Source organism: Sturnus vulgaris, chromosome 1 (assembly GCF_052056855.1).
Source record: "Sturnus vulgaris isolate bStuVul1 chromosome 1, bStuVul1.hap1, whole genome shotgun sequence".
NCBI lineage: Eukaryota > Metazoa > Chordata > Aves > Passeriformes > Sturnidae > Sturnus > Sturnus vulgaris.
The window spans coordinates 38,268,131-38,285,072 of record NC_142243.1 but is presented as its reverse complement, the minus strand read 5'-3'; positions in this window follow the sequence as shown (position 1 = coordinate 38,285,072).

The following is a 16,942-nucleotide window of genomic DNA, read 5'->3' as shown; positions in this document are numbered from 1 at the left end:
TCTGTTAGAAAACCCCAGAATAGGAACAAGGAAATATTTGGAACAAATGAATGTCAAAGGATGTCTCTGACTAGTGCAGTATAGCCACAGTGAGTATTCCAAATAGCCCACTTCAGCCCAGAATAGCTACCCTGGTTGTGTGGGAGTTATTGAATTCAATTATTTTCAGTGTGTTTCCTTCAACTATAATATCGATCTTAAACTAATTACCTAGTGACTGTAAATCCAAAGTTATGCATTTGGGAAGGAACTTAAACATGGTCAGGGAGTCATGCCTCATAATTGAGAGTTAATTAGAAACAGAATTAGGATGTCACAGGTCTAAAAATTTAAATGCTTTGTTGCAGTGAAAAGCCTTTAATAATGTAAATAAAGAAAATGAAGTTGTTTTAAATTAAAAACAAAACAAAAGAGAAACTAATAAAACCCAAAGTATTACAGTAAGATTTTACCAAAAGAAATTGAAATCTAAAGGGGAGACAGTAAAATTATCTTATTGGTTTTGGTTATTGTCAGTGACATGTGGATTCCAGATTAGGTATTTCAAACTGACATGTAGTGTAGATTGTTGAGAAAGGAAGAGTAATCTCCGGTTGTACATACAGCTCTTTCATAGGTACTATGTAGTTTTTGCTTGTGTTTTATTACAAAATGAATATGAAGTACATGATGTTGTCCACGATGCCAGGAGCAAAATACCCAGGAAAAGATAGCAGGACACAATTAAAGACTCAAAAAATTTGTAGCCACAGCTCAGTATAGAACTGAGCCCAGTTCTCCTCACAGCTCAATATAGAACTGTGCCCAGTTCTCCTCACAGAACAAACTAAAATAAAAAATTAGTTGTACTAGACTTTGTCTTATAAAACTATGTCTGCCGTCTTAGTGGCATTCTAATTGACACACTGACTAGTTCAGTAGTTCTTCTCTAGTAAAAAGAAGTGGTGAAGGACAAATTTATTGCATACAGGAAGTTAAGGAGCCATTTTGATGACTTCTCTGTGTATGTACTGGCTTCATGGGGAAGAATGAAGGGGTTAATAGTCCTAGAAATGCTAATGTGTTATATTCCAGTTTTCTCAGTGCTCAATTAAAGGAAGCTTCCTTTTCTTTTACCTTGGCAAGACACCTCTTACCTACCAGTGCCATACATTTGGGATGTGAGGTATTGAGTTCTTACTGCAATGTTGTGGTTCACCTGAGTTTCTTGTGCAGCAGTGCAGAAGAGATTTTTGGAAGAGCTGGACAGATGAGGCCCCTTTAACAGGACCTCTCAGAGGAGCTCTTCTCTCCCAATGCCCAGGCTGGAGGTTTGCACTGACAGCAGCTGAAAGAGGCACAGTGCCCACTTAGCAGAAATTACCATGAAACCATTGAAGCCATAATGTTTGACCCAAGCCTTTTCAGTTAGATTAATTTATATCAATTCCCTGTAATAACTGAAAACTAATTTGAAGATGAATAGGTGTAGTGATTAATGGCATTATTGCAGGCACTTTGAACTAAAAAAAAAAAAAAAAATTAAAATGTAATGATGATTCATAAGGGGTGTTGGATGCACCATGAGACTCAGAAAAGATGTGGCTAAATGATATGGAAGGACATTCTGGGCAGCTCCTCCAGCTGGGGGAGATCTGAAGTCATTTCACTGCCTGGTTCTGGGGCAGAGGATCATTCTTGGAGCAGGTGTCTTTAATACCATTGGGATAATTGTAAGACCCATGGCATTGGCTGTGTGAGATTTAAATTTACAGTGACTCACAGCGCATCTCACTTGCGTATGGGAGAAAACAGAGTGCCCAGGACTGTTTTTTTCCTAACACCTTGCCCTGAGGGGCTGGATTGCTGCTTGCAGGCTTTCTGTGCATTTAAAAAAAGAAAAAGGCTAATCTGTATTAATGAAGCCAGTAAAACCTTTCTATATTTTTGCTAGCAGCAAGTTGTTTTGGAGCTTTCTGGCTACTGTGTCATCAATCATCAAAGCAACTCTGTTTAGTCTGCTTCCGGACCTTTTCTTGAACTATCCATCAGGGAGGCTTTGGAAGTAGAAAGGCAGTGATTCTTTACAGGAGAACAAAAAATGGAGCAATAGGAAGAGCCAAGCCAACTTCTTTGTTTGATTTCTTTTGTGAAATGAGACAAAAGAAAGAGAGAAAGATATTGAGCAATTTAGACTAAGAGAGCAAATAGTCTGACACAGTGCACATTTTCAATACATTTCAGTGGAAAAGAAGCTCTTTGCTGCCACCATTTATCACAAAATATCCCTGTGTTCTTTGACATCAGTTTGGAATGCTTGAGTTTATCCCTATTGACCATAATGCACAGTATGAAATCAGCTAAGGAAATATAAGAAACTGCACTCTATGAACTGAGTTTCTCTTGCCTTCTCTCTTGTTCCTGGCAGGTCTGTTGATTATGTTTCTTGTTTCCCTTTATCTCCAGATTTCCAGAATCTCCTGAGTTTCTCCTCTCTCTGCCAGCTCTAAGAGCAGATGGAGAAATATGTAGCATAGAACAACATTGCATAAATAAACTTCACAGTTAGAGAAATGAGAAAAAAATGAGTCCAGGAAAGAGGTGAATTTATAGATACTTGTGTTCTAGAGTATGGAGTGTTCTAGAGTTCAGAGACTAGAGTCTCTGCTGTGTTGGTCACTTCTTGGATCACTCATGTTTAGGTTACCTGCATCTGAATTTTATGAAAATATAGATGAAGAGTTCATCTCTACCTTTCAGAGATCGTCTGGGTTTAAACAAGAAGAGCCTGTGGTAGTTTGAGAACAGGAGTTATATAAGTACTTTGCATAGGTGTATTAATTAGGTATCTCTGATTACATCTCCTGAACAATCTATCCCACCAGGACTACTCTGATATCAAGCAGCTTTTAGCGACCATCACAATAAATAAAAACCTCAAGCACTACATAACTGTTTTCTTTGAGATGTTTTTGAGAAACAGACAATAGGACCCAGCTTTGTGGTTAAAATTTAGTACTTTATTGTCCACAAAAATTTGAAGGGCCCAACACAAGTCTCAATATTGCAACAATAAATATGAACATTCTACAACTCACAGACCTAAATGCAAGAAAATTACACCACCTTATATTTTAATCAGGCACCCCCCAGCATAGAAAATGTATTAGTGAGCTCTGTGGACTATCATAGGCAAAAGGTGCCATTGATTGTATCTCTTTATTGTGCTGTGCCATCCATGGCAAAGCGTGTCCACACAATTAGTTCCAAGCAAAATAGACTGGAGAACAATTCCCTATAATTGATATAGAAAGGCCTGCAAAACTGCCTTCAAGAAGCACCCTTGTCTTACTTACATCCTGCAGGGCTCCTGTTTAACCACCATCACCAGTATTTTCCCAGACTCTGTGTTATCAGGTGGGCTTAGTGCTATATTCAATGTGGTGAGCTCTGCATGTTTTGTTTACTGTTTAAAAATAGTCTTGTAATTTCTTTTCATTTGCATCCTATTGTACACAAGCACAGATGCAGCATACACAATGCACTGTAATTAACAGAGAAAGTCTGAGGAAGGTTGAATACATTTTTATTACCTGAATCCAGCCTGACCGCCTCTGGAGGGAAATTTGGGTAGTGCTGTGCCCTTTGGGAAGAACTTTTCTTTCATTAGCCTGATTGGTCACTGAAGGTCATTTTTTATTCCAATGAAATACAGCTGCAGGTGCCTTTTATCTGTATATAAGAAGCTTGTTAATGCTGAAAATTCCTGAGTGACTGCTTTGTGTGTTCAGTGTTTCTCTTTGATACCTAAAGCAATGGTAAATAATTGTTTATGTCCAATGTGCATAGGCAGAACAGGATGTCTGTTCTGATTGAATATATCCAACATAAATTTCCATGCTGAAAATGTCTCTTTTGCATCTATTTCCTTAATATGAGCTAGCCAAATGAATGAGCCAAACCTTGCCTTTTTAGAAGCCTTGTTATGTAACATAAGTCCCTGTCCTATATTTTCCAGAGGTTTCTCATGCAAATTGAGGCACTCTATTTTGAACTGCTGGCTAAATATTATTGCAGGGTTTTGGAGAAATATACTGAAGATTCATATTCAATTACTGGAAATAGCAGTATCATCTGTAACTACTTTTATGTCCCTTATCTTTAATGTTGCAAAAAATTTATAGCACTAAAAATTTCCGAAGAGTTTCGCAAATAGTGTGCAAGATATTAATAAAGAATTTCACTCCTTTTTCTTCTGAAAGATTTACCTAGTGCTTTTCTGGCTCATAATTCCACAGGAGACTCCTACTTAGCAGAATTAGCCATTACCAGATAGATAAACATAACAGAATTGTGATTGTTATACATCAATACAAGAACACTTATACTCTATTGAAACATGAAGATCACATAATCTTAAATGCATTCTGCAGTGTATAGACTGGTTAAACATTTTCCAGTCTATCAGATACACCCTATAACTGGAAATAACCTTTCTGCACCCACTGTTGTATAGATAAATCAGCCACACTACGCTCTGAAACTCTTTAGGAGATATTTACAAAAATAAAAATGTAGTGAATTCATATGTCATTTCAAAACTGTAATAACTAGACAACTGGCACTGCTGTGTATGCAGCTTCAGATTATTCAAATAAATAGGAAAATGTTATTTTATGTGGGCTAAGACTTATTATTTCTGTAAACAAACACTGTTTATTTTTATTCCCTGCACTTTATAAATTCATAAACTGAGATTATATTCTGTAGTCAGTAAAGATATCACTTCATAAATTTTATTGTAGAAGTTAAGGAAAAAGACATTAGGAGTATTTGAAGGAAACGTTTTCATAACAAAATTTGAAATTTTCTTTCACTGAAAAACCCTATTATTCAGGTTGTGTAAGAGCCTCAGAACTGTAACTTTTTATAGGAAAATCTCATTTTCAACAAAAGTGAGAAGACACAAAGACTCTATATTACACAGAGGACATCAGCCTGGATGTGGAAGACATTCTTAATGACCGTGAGATTAATCATGAGGGAATTAAACTGTATTCTTCAAGACATTCAGTTAAGCACAATGTCTGACAGGCTTTTGCTATTCTGCTCATTATTCTTTGTAATTTAAGCGAATAACTCTGAAAGAGATGGTTTTCCTCATCTTGAAAAGGAATAGACAGGTGGCAAATCTGAAGGTGTTACAAAACAAAATATGAGCAACTACTTCTCTTTTGCTTCAGTGGCTTGAAGGGAATTGGCAAAATATTTTCAAATACTGGTTCATTACTCAATGTGATTCATTCTATATCTTTTTTAGGGATAAAAGGAAAATTCTAGTTCAGAAGATTCTGTATCAGTACATAAAATCAGTTAATAATGACTTCTTTGATTAAAAACATGCTATAACTTTCCTAACCATGCAAGAATAAATGAGCAAAGGAAGGAGGATAGGGAATACTGTTTTACAGCCTTCCAAATTAACCTGATCAGATCACATGAGCTACTGTACTGTGCACTCCAGCCCTTCCTGCCCACTCGACTGTCTCTAGATGAAGCAGCAGCTCTTATGTGTTTAGTTTTGACTGTGCTTTGAGTTGTCTGCTTCAATTGCAATCCAGCATGGTTCTGGCATTCCACTTGTCCATAACTAGTTTCCTGAACTATGGCCTAAGGTTATGTCATAAGAAATAGAGTGGGGGGTGCTGGGGGGGGCAAACCCACAAAAAGCAAAATTATTCTCTCTGAACTTTGTTTTCCCGATCTGATCTCTTTGGTGCTAACTAAAACCAATAAAGGTGTCACTTCAGCACCAGCTGTATCTTTGTGCCTAGGAAGGTAATTGAAAATGTCTCGACAAGTTGAACTTCATCAGCTGAAAACACTGCCTCCTTAAATATGGGCCTACTTCAAGAAATGGCTGTTTAAATGTCAATTTCAAATGAAAGGCTCTTTTCCTGTGTACTTTCAAGTCATAAGGGACAGCAATAAGTCAACCGCTGTTTATTTCAGTTAGTGTTGCAGAGACAATGCAGCCAGGAAAAGAGAGTGCTGATTCATTTTTCTTCCTGTGCATTTTCTTTCCTTGTGAAAAGAGCTTTGTATTTTGCTGCAGGTGGATTCAACAGCATGAACCCTTCCAAATGCCAGACTGTGTAAGGACTTAATTCAGGCTACGGAATATTTCTTAGGTGAAGGAGGAGAGGAATTGCCTTACATCTTTGGAAGTGTGGGGGTAATACTCCATACTGAAAAAAATGTTGAAAGGCAACTGTATATAGCAATGCAATAGAGGGACAGAACCTTTAAAGTATTAGTTAAAAATCCTGAGTTTTGATAAAATACAGACATATATAAAGGAGTCTTGTAACAATAACTCAAATGCACTCTACTGGCACAAATAACAAAAGAACTTTTCGCAGCAGGATTAATTTGCCATTCACTGGAAGTTCATGCAAAAAATTTAAAATGCAGGTGTAAAAATTTGCAACTCTACCCCACACTTTTAAAGCAGAACCTAAAGCAATTGATTAATCTGTACTTCCTGTCAATTTGTGCAATGGTCCAGAGTATTTTTGATAAGTTTCCATACAGTTTGTGAGTTCTTATTTTGGGTTGATGGCTAAATGTGACAGGCTTTCTATTCAAAAGCTAACTAGAATAATTCTATAATTAAATAAAGCTAAAAATATTTTCTAAATTATTTTGATTATTAAATGCAAAGCAAAGATATTGGTGGCATTGTGGCTTGAAAAACTTCAAACTTTGAAATACAAACTCTGCCAAAGCGTAGCCACAATAGTGAGATTAGCAACAGGTTAATGGTTTTGCTATCATTTGTTGAATTGATTATATTGCATTCTGATTACAAGAGAACATGGGAAGTGTTGTTTATTTTTGTGGAGGTGCTTTTGTAATTGAAAAGGACATAAAGGAATTTTCTTCTCTTTTATTGTGAAGACTTCTGGTAATTTCTTCAAGGAGAAAACAAATTAAATCTGCCCATACAAGGAATTCACAAAATTATGATTCCAAAAGTATCAGGAAAATGTACAGATCACTCCATGCTAGCTATATCAGATGCTCAGCATCAAAATAGTCTCAGAATATAGAAGATTACCTTGTGACTGAAATGGCACCTGGAGCAGAGACCCTCTGTGTGCTGACATTTTTAACATGTTTCAGCAGTTACCACCCATTCTAAATAATTGCTTTGTTTTGAGTATCTTTAACCCCATTGAACATAGTTAAACTGCAACAGGACTTAAGGAAATCTCACCTTTATCCTTTTTAGCCAGTCAAAAAATTCTGAAAGGCCCAGGACTGCACAGTGATATACTGTGTATTAAGGCTAAGATATGTACAGTCTCTAAATTATATTTGGAGTGCAGATACCTCCAGCCAGGGAGGATATTCCTCTTCTTAAACTGCATGACCTGAAATCTCTGGGATCTTGATAATTGTTGCTAATTTTATTTTATGGTATTGAATTTTTGTCTCTTCTTAATTGAATTAGGATAAAGATTCATCCAGGAACCATTTTTCCCATATTTCTGCCATCTTACTGTATATTACAAGGCATTCTTTTTCAATTCAATTATTTTAATTTTTGTTTAAAAGCCTTTATGACAATGTATTAAGCAAGACTGAAATTCAAGATAATTTTTGTTTGACTTTAAATACATGACTAAACCTTACTGACCTCAAGAGTTTAAATGGAGTTTCCTGATATACAGGAAACATAAATGCAGAACACATACTGTGTAAATGAAGTCCAAACTTCAGAAGAAAATAAAACTAAAGAAAATAATTGAGTAAGAGTGGAATTGAGTTGCCAAAATTTGTACATGTGATTTAATCACATTTTGTCTAGCAAGAGTGTGGCAAAGTGCTGCATAAGAAGATAAATTTTATTTCTACAAAGGGCAGAGTGTAATACTGAAAATTTTGATATTCACCTTTCACATGTAAAAGGTTATTCTAATGCTAATCTAAGAAAAACCTTTTGTGAAATAACCTTTTCTTGTATAGTTGCTGGATTTTGGTTGGATGTTAAAAATTCCATAGGAGAAACAATGCCTATTTCATCCTTCTTCAAGGCAGCATCAGCTATACCTGCTTTTCTCTTGATGCTTTCTGAGCCCAGTCTTGGTGACCTAAAATGACAAAGTTACCACACTTCTCCCAGTCAGTGTTTCAGGGATTCCCTTTCCCTTACCATTTAGAAAGTCTTTGATAATGACTAACCTGGACTTTCCTCAATGCAATTTAAGTCCATTGCTTCTTGTTTATCCATGAAGAACATTATTACCAGCTTCTTGCAAGAGTTTTTAAAGCATTTGAAGTCTGCTCATCAAGTCTTCTCTTTTCAGAACCAAACATTCTGTATTTAGGAGACTGAAATGGATTAGTACTAAAATCAACTGTCAAAATTAATAATCCACTGAAAACCTAGAAAGCTGTTTATAAAGCTACCTCACATGACAAAAAGGACTGATTATAAGCTATTTAAAATAAATTCTTTTGATGTTTCGCCTGGCATGAGAGTCTGCCAGGCATGTTCAGATTAAATGTCTTTATCATGGAGAATTTTTTTATTCTTTAAGCTTAAAATTTTTCTTTTAAAACATATCTGGTTTGAACAGAAAAGAGAAAATACAGGCAGCCATACCTTAAGAGTGAATTGTATAATGTTATTAGCTCAGATAGCATCACACTGAGGTCAAGGCCTCATGCTGTGCATGATTTGGGATATGAGGTTTAGCACCTTGTACTGCAGGTGAACATCCTAAGCTTTTCCTGATGCTGACGAGGAGAGACTTAATGCAGGTCCCAAGTGCAGAGGGATCCTGAAAAGATGCAATCAGACCACCATAGAGACAAATTGCAAAAATCTGAGGCCTTGCTTTTATACAGGTTTAAGGAGAGGGTAGCTGAGCATAACAAGAGTTTCTTTCTTTACCTAAAAGCTTCATTTGTTGTAAGAGAGAATTCATTTGCTGAGAAATTTCTAGGAAAACATACACCCAAATACTAAACCCAAGGAAATAACCGTAATATTTGCTTGTTGTTCAAAGACTAGACTCACAGCTCCATTCTCTGACGAGAAATTTCATTAAATGCTCAGAATTTGCTGAAACACTAAATTAAAATATTTCTGCCAGATTATGAATCACTCATAGCAATGGAATCAAGAGGCATTAAAGGAGATGCAGGTGGTGAGCTTTTTGTGCTCGCTAAATCTCTTCTCCTGCTACTGATATGATGCTGCCCTAAAGCAATCATCTTTCCTTCTTTTCCTTGTTTTCTTCGTAGTTGGCTTTTTCAGTCCCACTCTATTTTCAGACAGATCTTTTTAAGTAACACTGATGCTAAAGAATAGCAAGTGTTACATACACATCCTCCAGAAGAGAATCTTGGCAGTTTTTTTTGACAGAGCTCAAAAATAAACACTTGTGTGTAAATGATTCATGGATTTACAATACTCCTAACTTTTGATTTTGCTTTTCTTTTCTGCTGCATTCAGGACAAGGTTCTGGTGCTCCCAGATCCTGTGTGCAGCAGCCTTGATCCACGTGTAGGCAAAGGAGAATTGATGGCTTGTGCATCTCCTGGGCAGACATAAGCTTTGCAAGACATTTATTTAATTCCTGACTGATTCAGCCCATGGAAAATCTCTGAATCCACTGTATCTTTTGCTGATTCTCATTGGATTTTTTTGTCAAAACAACAGAGGTGAAATTTGTAAGACGGAAAAAATGACTTTATGTTGGATAAGCTTCCAAACTCAGAGTACAGATGCGTAAAAGGACAGGCAGTTTCTGTTTTGCTGAAATTGTGGCAAGATAGGAGTTGCACTATATCACACATAGTATTAGAAAAGTTACAAAAATTAGCAGAATACAATATTCTGAGTCACTTAATATGTTAATTTTCATACTGTAGGCAGAAAAAGGACAGCTTTATGTGTTAACTAAAGGTATTTCAGACTTTGCTGAGAAGCCCAGGAGTCCATTAGCAGGAGGAAATTTGAGGTTTGAGTGCTTAATTAGTTTACCTGAGGACTGAATTAGATACTCTAGCAGGTTTTTATAACATTATTTTGTTCAAAAATCACCAGGATTGTGCTAAATTCCCTTTGAAAAAAGTATCTAAGTGTTTCATACAGTCACAACTTGCTGTTTTCATCATCTTGTGCATTTTTGCTTGCAGAGTGGTAACTTGTGGATGTGTGCTAAGTCAGTGGTTAATAGTACTCTTATTTGCATGTCACTCGAGGACAGCAGAGAAATCATAATTCAAGAATTAATTGTATGAAACACACTGTTATTTTTTGGTTAAAAGCTAATGAGGAATTTTGAGAAATAATACAGAGGTGATTTATATTTTCTCACTGTCTACATTATGAGAGACCAAGGGGTTTAAGTACAATTCCTGTTTCAGTGCTTGATGGTGAATAGACATTTCACAGCCAGCCCTATTCACAGGGGTTTTGTAAGAATTAAAGTTCTGATTCTCAGCTGAAATCATCCTTCTTGGAAGGACAAGATTTTTGAGTGATCTTTTCGTTGTGACAATTGTTTAGTTGCTTTGCCTGTGACTGCTTTATCTCTTGTCTTACATTATGTAATGAAACTCTGGTGCAAACCAAACAGGATTTTCCAAGCTAATACAAGACACTACAATAAGGGGAGTCATTTATTGATACTTTTTTTCACCCTACTCTGGATCCTAATTAGAATTAATCTCTGTATCAGAATGACTTTATGATTTAGATTCCCCACTTCAAAGTGGAAAAATCTACTTTGCATTTTAAAACATATAATATATCCCTCACTTTTGTAATTCATTTGTGATGTCAATTACAGTGTGTGTATATAGACATAAATAGAAATACACATATAAAAAATCTTGGCACTAAATCAATGTGCCATCTGCATTGTAAACTGAAGCGTATGTTAAAAACAGCTCCACAACAAAACAACAATCTTATATCAAAGTCACAGGGAATATGAACAAGAGACAAGACATAAAGGAGAAGATTCACCTGTCATTTGCCATGCCAGAAAAAGAGGGCCATGATTTTTTATGAGGTGCTTTTACAAGGTAGACTGTTTGCTCTAAAATCTGACTTCAGCAAGAGTGAAATCTTTGTCATTACAAATCATTACTCTAAAACAGCTGGTCTGGTATTATACCATGCCTCCAGCAATGACCTGTGTTGGACTGGAAAACTAAACAAGCAACCTTGTAGCCTTGTCAATTCTGCAGCATACTACACATAAGTCCACAAGGACTTTTTCCCCTGCAAGGACCAGCTGATGCACTGCTTGTGGTTGCTGCTGATAACCTACTGCATCAAGACCGAGCACCATTTTACCAATTCCTTTGTGTAAATCCTTTTGAGAACCTAACTAACCTATTTTATGAGTGGTTTTCACATATAATTGCCTTTTCTTCTTCAGAAGACAGGTTTGTTTGCATGTTGAAACACTTGGTTTGGGTGGGTTTTTTCACTAATAAGACATCTGATTTGACTCAGGTTCTGGAAAATTTTGTCTTCGTTTTAGTATAAAAATGTGAAATATTAAATGGATGGATACTGAACACTTGAAACCATGTTTTTAACCTTTGTTGTGTTGTTTCACGGGAATGAGAGACAAAGAGAGGAAATACTGCAGTTCAAAACCGACTGAAGAGTCTGATGAAAAAAGCAATCAAAATGAAACGGAACAGTTCACATCCACTGTGATGGAATTTGGCTCTGCAATATTTTTAGGCTATTTTCTATATGTGTTTCCACACATTTTTAAGAGCTGTGTGTTTGTCCCTGAGTGATTTTCTTTGAATGCTGCATGAATTGTACTACTCAAAGTCATTGCAATTTGATTTGATGAGAAAAACAATACAGCAGCTAAGATTCTATTTAGGAGTCCTTTTTTTACTGCATCTGCTTGCTGTTAGCCATAAGTGGAAGGCTTCAAAGGAACATAATCAGGGGGTTTCTATTCTTCCTGAAAGTACCCTTCTTTTCTTAGCTGTTGGGAAAAGTAAGTTGAGTGCTTGTGTACCCCATTGAAAGCATAGTCTGAGTGAATAAAATGGAGTCCTGTCATAGCAGAATAAAGTTTTCTTTCTTCCTTTTTTCCACTGGTTAAGAAAGCTAGTGCAAAGCTCAAGCCTCTGTAGATGTCTCTGCATTTGAAGTAAGAGCTGTTGAGTGCAGTTTTGCACTTGACATTGGAACAGTAATAACACCCCGTGGAAGAGCAGAATGTAGCCATTGGCTGCCATCCTTTCTCAGAGATTTTGTCACAAATGACATGATTTGCTTCCAAAGAGTTCTTTTCTTCCAATGAAACTCCATTTCTCTGAAGTATACAAGATGCATTGTGTAAGTGCATTAATCAACTTTCCAACTATACATCAAATGCATCACTTGTAAATGAAGACCAGACAGCAAAGGGAATAAAGGTTATGCATTCCTCTTCAGACTCAATTTATAGTAAAGTCCCCACTGAAAATGCTGCGCCATGTGCTTTCTTTTTCCCAAAATAAAACACTAATATCATGAGTTAAAGCTTTCAAAATTAAATTTTTTGCTGTATAACTTCTTTGTCTTATGGAAAATAAGAGGCTTTATATCAATAGACTTATGTGCATTAAGATTAATTATTTTATTGGGTGTTGCCCTCTATAGTCTGACTCTTGCTGAATATAAGCAACAACCAACAGGCCAAGAAAAATAAATGGTCATATTTAAACAAAATCCTTCAGTGATTTATGGATCTTGGCTCTGACTGAGAGCTGTCATCACTACAAGTACTTGTGTTAAAAAGAGGCAATATAAACTGCTGGGTCTGATCAAAGACTTTAAAGATAATAAACAGGTTTCTGGGTAGGTTGCCAAACCCCCAGAAATGAACTTTGGTTAGATTTTCCAGGAGTGAAAAAATGGAAAAGAGACAAGAAAATGATAGTGACCTCTGTGTTTTCAGAGATACAGTAGAGATGCACAAAGAGAAAGGGACTTAGTGTGTTTTCAGGTTTTGTTTTCTCTAAAGATCTTTGAGTACAAATCACAGAGAACACAGCCGTTCTCTTCATTTGTGACTTGAGACTTCACCCAACAGAATGCATGTATCTTTGTGTTATACAGGTCTCCTCTTAGAAATAGAACAGTTGCTGAGAAAAACTGCAGAGAAACCTGGAATAAGTTCTTGAAGTGGTCATGGCTTATTTTACGTGGGATTTTTTACATTGTACACTGAGAGAAATATAACATTTTTTAGGGACTTCCACATAATTTCTTTTCCCTCTGCACATACATGTCTTTGAATATTTAGTGAAAACAACAGAATCGCACCCCTCTGTATCTAAGATCTTGCTCTCTGTATTTAAGCAACAAACTAAATGGATTAACTGCCCTCTCCCTTGGCCCCCACAAAATGATGAATGTTGGAAAACTTTGGTAAATGAAAAGAATATCAGAGCTAGATCTCCTGAAATCTGAATTGAGAATGAAATAGGATTAGAATGTAGTGTTGTTTCTCAATTGTGCTCTTTTTCCCACCCCTACGCCTGCTAAATGATTTCTATTTACTGCCTTGTCCAATGTTCCAGAAAATGATCATGTTTCAAAGTCATAAACAGATATCACCATTTGCTCTTTCTCAAGCTTGTCTGAACCTTTTTGGCATCCTCCCTTCATTTGCTTTCTGTGGGGAGTATGCATAAAATTTGTTAAAAATTGTATTGCAACACTACCAGACGCTTCCTGTAAAATGAGCTGAATAAACAGCACTCTTTTACAGCACCTCATGGAAGATTAATTCTTGCAGACCTTGTTTTCAGAAGTCTTGGTTTTAACTTCTGTTTAATGGAAAGAAATGCACTCTTACTAGATGCAACAATTAAGCACAAACTTGTCAAAAGTTGCTGAAAACATATGGCAGCGTCTGCAGAAAGTTTGAAATGAGAAGTCTGGGTGCGAAGTACTGCAATGGTTCCAAGATACCAGTGATAATGCTTTAAATATTTAAAGTATTGTGACAAATTCAAAGCTGCATGTAAATATTTTATGAATGCTGTGGCTTAACAGGATTGTTGTGGTGTTTACTTCATGCATTTACAGAGCATGTTTGTCAGGAAATTGGCTCTGTAAACAGTGTATATTACAATCCTTATATTCATTTCTTGAAACACTTCAGAATATTGCAGCTCCATTAGTCTATACATGAACTTGTGACATTCTTGCAGGCTGACTCACTTGGCTTAGCTGGGATCAGGAAACAGAGCAGAGAACAGAAACTTGGATTAAAATAAGAGGAGAAGACTTCAGGAAAAGAAAGGTTAAAATGCAAGTTTGTGGATGTAGACTGGAACCCAGACTCAGAGATAAGCAAGAACAGAAACTTGGAAATAATTTAATTTAATGTAGACATTTACATTGTCATTATCTGTAGGTTAAAGAGTTGTCTTGGCTGCATTTCTTTCAACATAATCAATGGAGAGTTACAGGTAGTTTTGGATTAAAACAAATATGACTAATCCTAGATTTCTCCTTTTATTTGAAATGGTGTCCTAATAATAAAAAGTTCCTGGATACATTATCTCAGACAGAAACAACATGGATGTTCACATCTCAATAACTGAATGTCATCTATACATTGTTACAGTTTTATAGAACTCTCTTTTGTTCTACCTTCTTCCTATTGTTAATCTTAAACCATATTTTGTTTCAAAGATATTTTTTTAGATTGCTGAATCTGCCATTTCTCACAATTCTCAAAGGAAAGATCCTCAGATACTAATTATGGTCAGGCCTGCTGAGTGATTAAGGCTTGTAATCAGGCACTTGGAATAAGATTAAGGAAATTGCAGATTTCTTGCTGGGAGAGGTGAATACGTCAGAAGCAACATATCATGATCCAGAGTAACAAATAAGAAAGACACCAAAGGAACAACTTGTTCTGCAGCTATGACAAGTATTTAACTATTTCATTTCCCACTGACCCTATGCATGTATCTGCATCAATTCATAAAATAAAGTAACAATTTAGAAGGGAAGCTGCTGCTGGGTATCATCTGGTCCAGCCTCCTCTCAAAGTCATGACAACTTGGAGCAAGCTGTTAAGGGCTTTGATCAGTTTTCATACTATTATTTCCAGGGAAGAAGATTCCATATAGTCTCAGGGAAATTGCAGTAGTATTTTATCACCCTTATGGTGAAAAAGAAATGTCCTTATGTCTAATCAGATTTTTCCTTTTAGCAGCTTTGTTGCTGTCATTCATCATTATTGATGTCACCTGTGTGTCAGTCTGTCCTCTAATCCTTGCCCACAACCTTGTGTCTGGTGTCTCCTAAGTTCCCAGACAAATCTCCCTGAATTCAACCAGCTGCATTGCCCAAAATTCAGCTTTTCCTCCTTTCTGGAGGGCTCCTACTTATTCAACGCAGCATTCCTGTGGCACAGGTTACCCCACCACATCTGTCCCTTCCAAATGAGCTCACAGATGGGCAGCTGTACATGGACTTCTTATTCTTGTCATTCTTTTCCTGTGCTGTGTGGCAACAGGCACTTGAGGGAGTTCCCAGGGCAACTGTTTTCATGGTGGAAGCACGAGAACCTGCTCCCTGCTGCCATTCTCCAGGCTTTTCCCTGACTGCAGCCCTTCTCTCGAGGCTTTGGTCAGCATTCTGCACTGAGCATGGTTGCAGAACCTCACTGCTAGATTAGCGAGCTTGTTAGCAGAGATGGCTCTTGTGCCACTTCAACAGACAGATCCACTCTCTCCAGCTGGATTTACCTTAGATAAAAAGATATAATTTATGAAGTCCCACACTAGATTTTTTGAAGTGACATGAAAGATGGAAGGCGGGAGGGGGAAAGGAAGAACTAGCAGTGAGGCAATGTGAAACATGAACATCTGTTAACACATGGATGGATCTTATTTTCCTGAAATTGTTATTTGAGTCATTTTAGGAGATGTTTATGTAAGAAAATGTCATTTAGTACAAGAATGTAGTGGTCTCTGATACCTGGATGAGAGATACATTTTGTATTATTCTGTTTTCTATCTTCTACCACTTCTCCTGGTTCAATTTTTTCCATCATTTCTTCAAATAGAGTTGTAGATAAACTACATATAAACCTGATGGGATTTGAAAACTCTCAAGTGTGTCTTCTGATTCAAAATGAGATGCTTGCAAGAGCTAACAGTGTTTCGTGACTGCTGTGTTGAAATAGATCAACATACAAGTTTCCTTCTTTTATCAAGTCTGATGACAAAGATTACTTCTGTGGAAAGTTGTTTTATCCTCCATGTTGTAAGTGTACAGCATAACTGATTAGAACAGCATTTATTTTTCTTTCTGCTTGATGATCCTCGTGTATTAGATGAAACTAACAAACGTCATCACCGAATTAGGCAAAATGGGTAGAGCTGTGCCTGCATCTCCTTTCTTCTGCATGTGGATCTATCTCGTTGAATCTGCTACGTGCCTGTGACAGGTTTCAGTTTGGGAGAAAACAACAGTCTACTGAAAATGTGCTCCCCCCTCCTATTAGACATCTCCTCCACAGCAACTGCTGTTTCTCCTCTCCCTGCTAACTTTGGGAATGAATCATCAGCAAACACTGGTACTGGAATTTGGACAGACTGACTGCAATGTTTTAGAAAGTCTGACAGATATTTGACATTACAGAGATGTAGTATGATTATTATACCACTTCAGGCAACTGAGGATTTGTATCTCTAAATCTCATGAGACAGTGGCTTTCTGGTTCACTTCTTAAAAGCAGCATGGCAAAAGTGCCAGCACAGGAATGTGAAGACCACTATGTGAAGCAGCAGACCAAACTCATTTAGCTTTGTTTTTTACTCCAAAGCAAGGCAATATCTTTGTGGTTTTGCTGTCTTTGAGGAGGCGTCAAAAAGTTCTAGTCCAAAACTAGAGGGT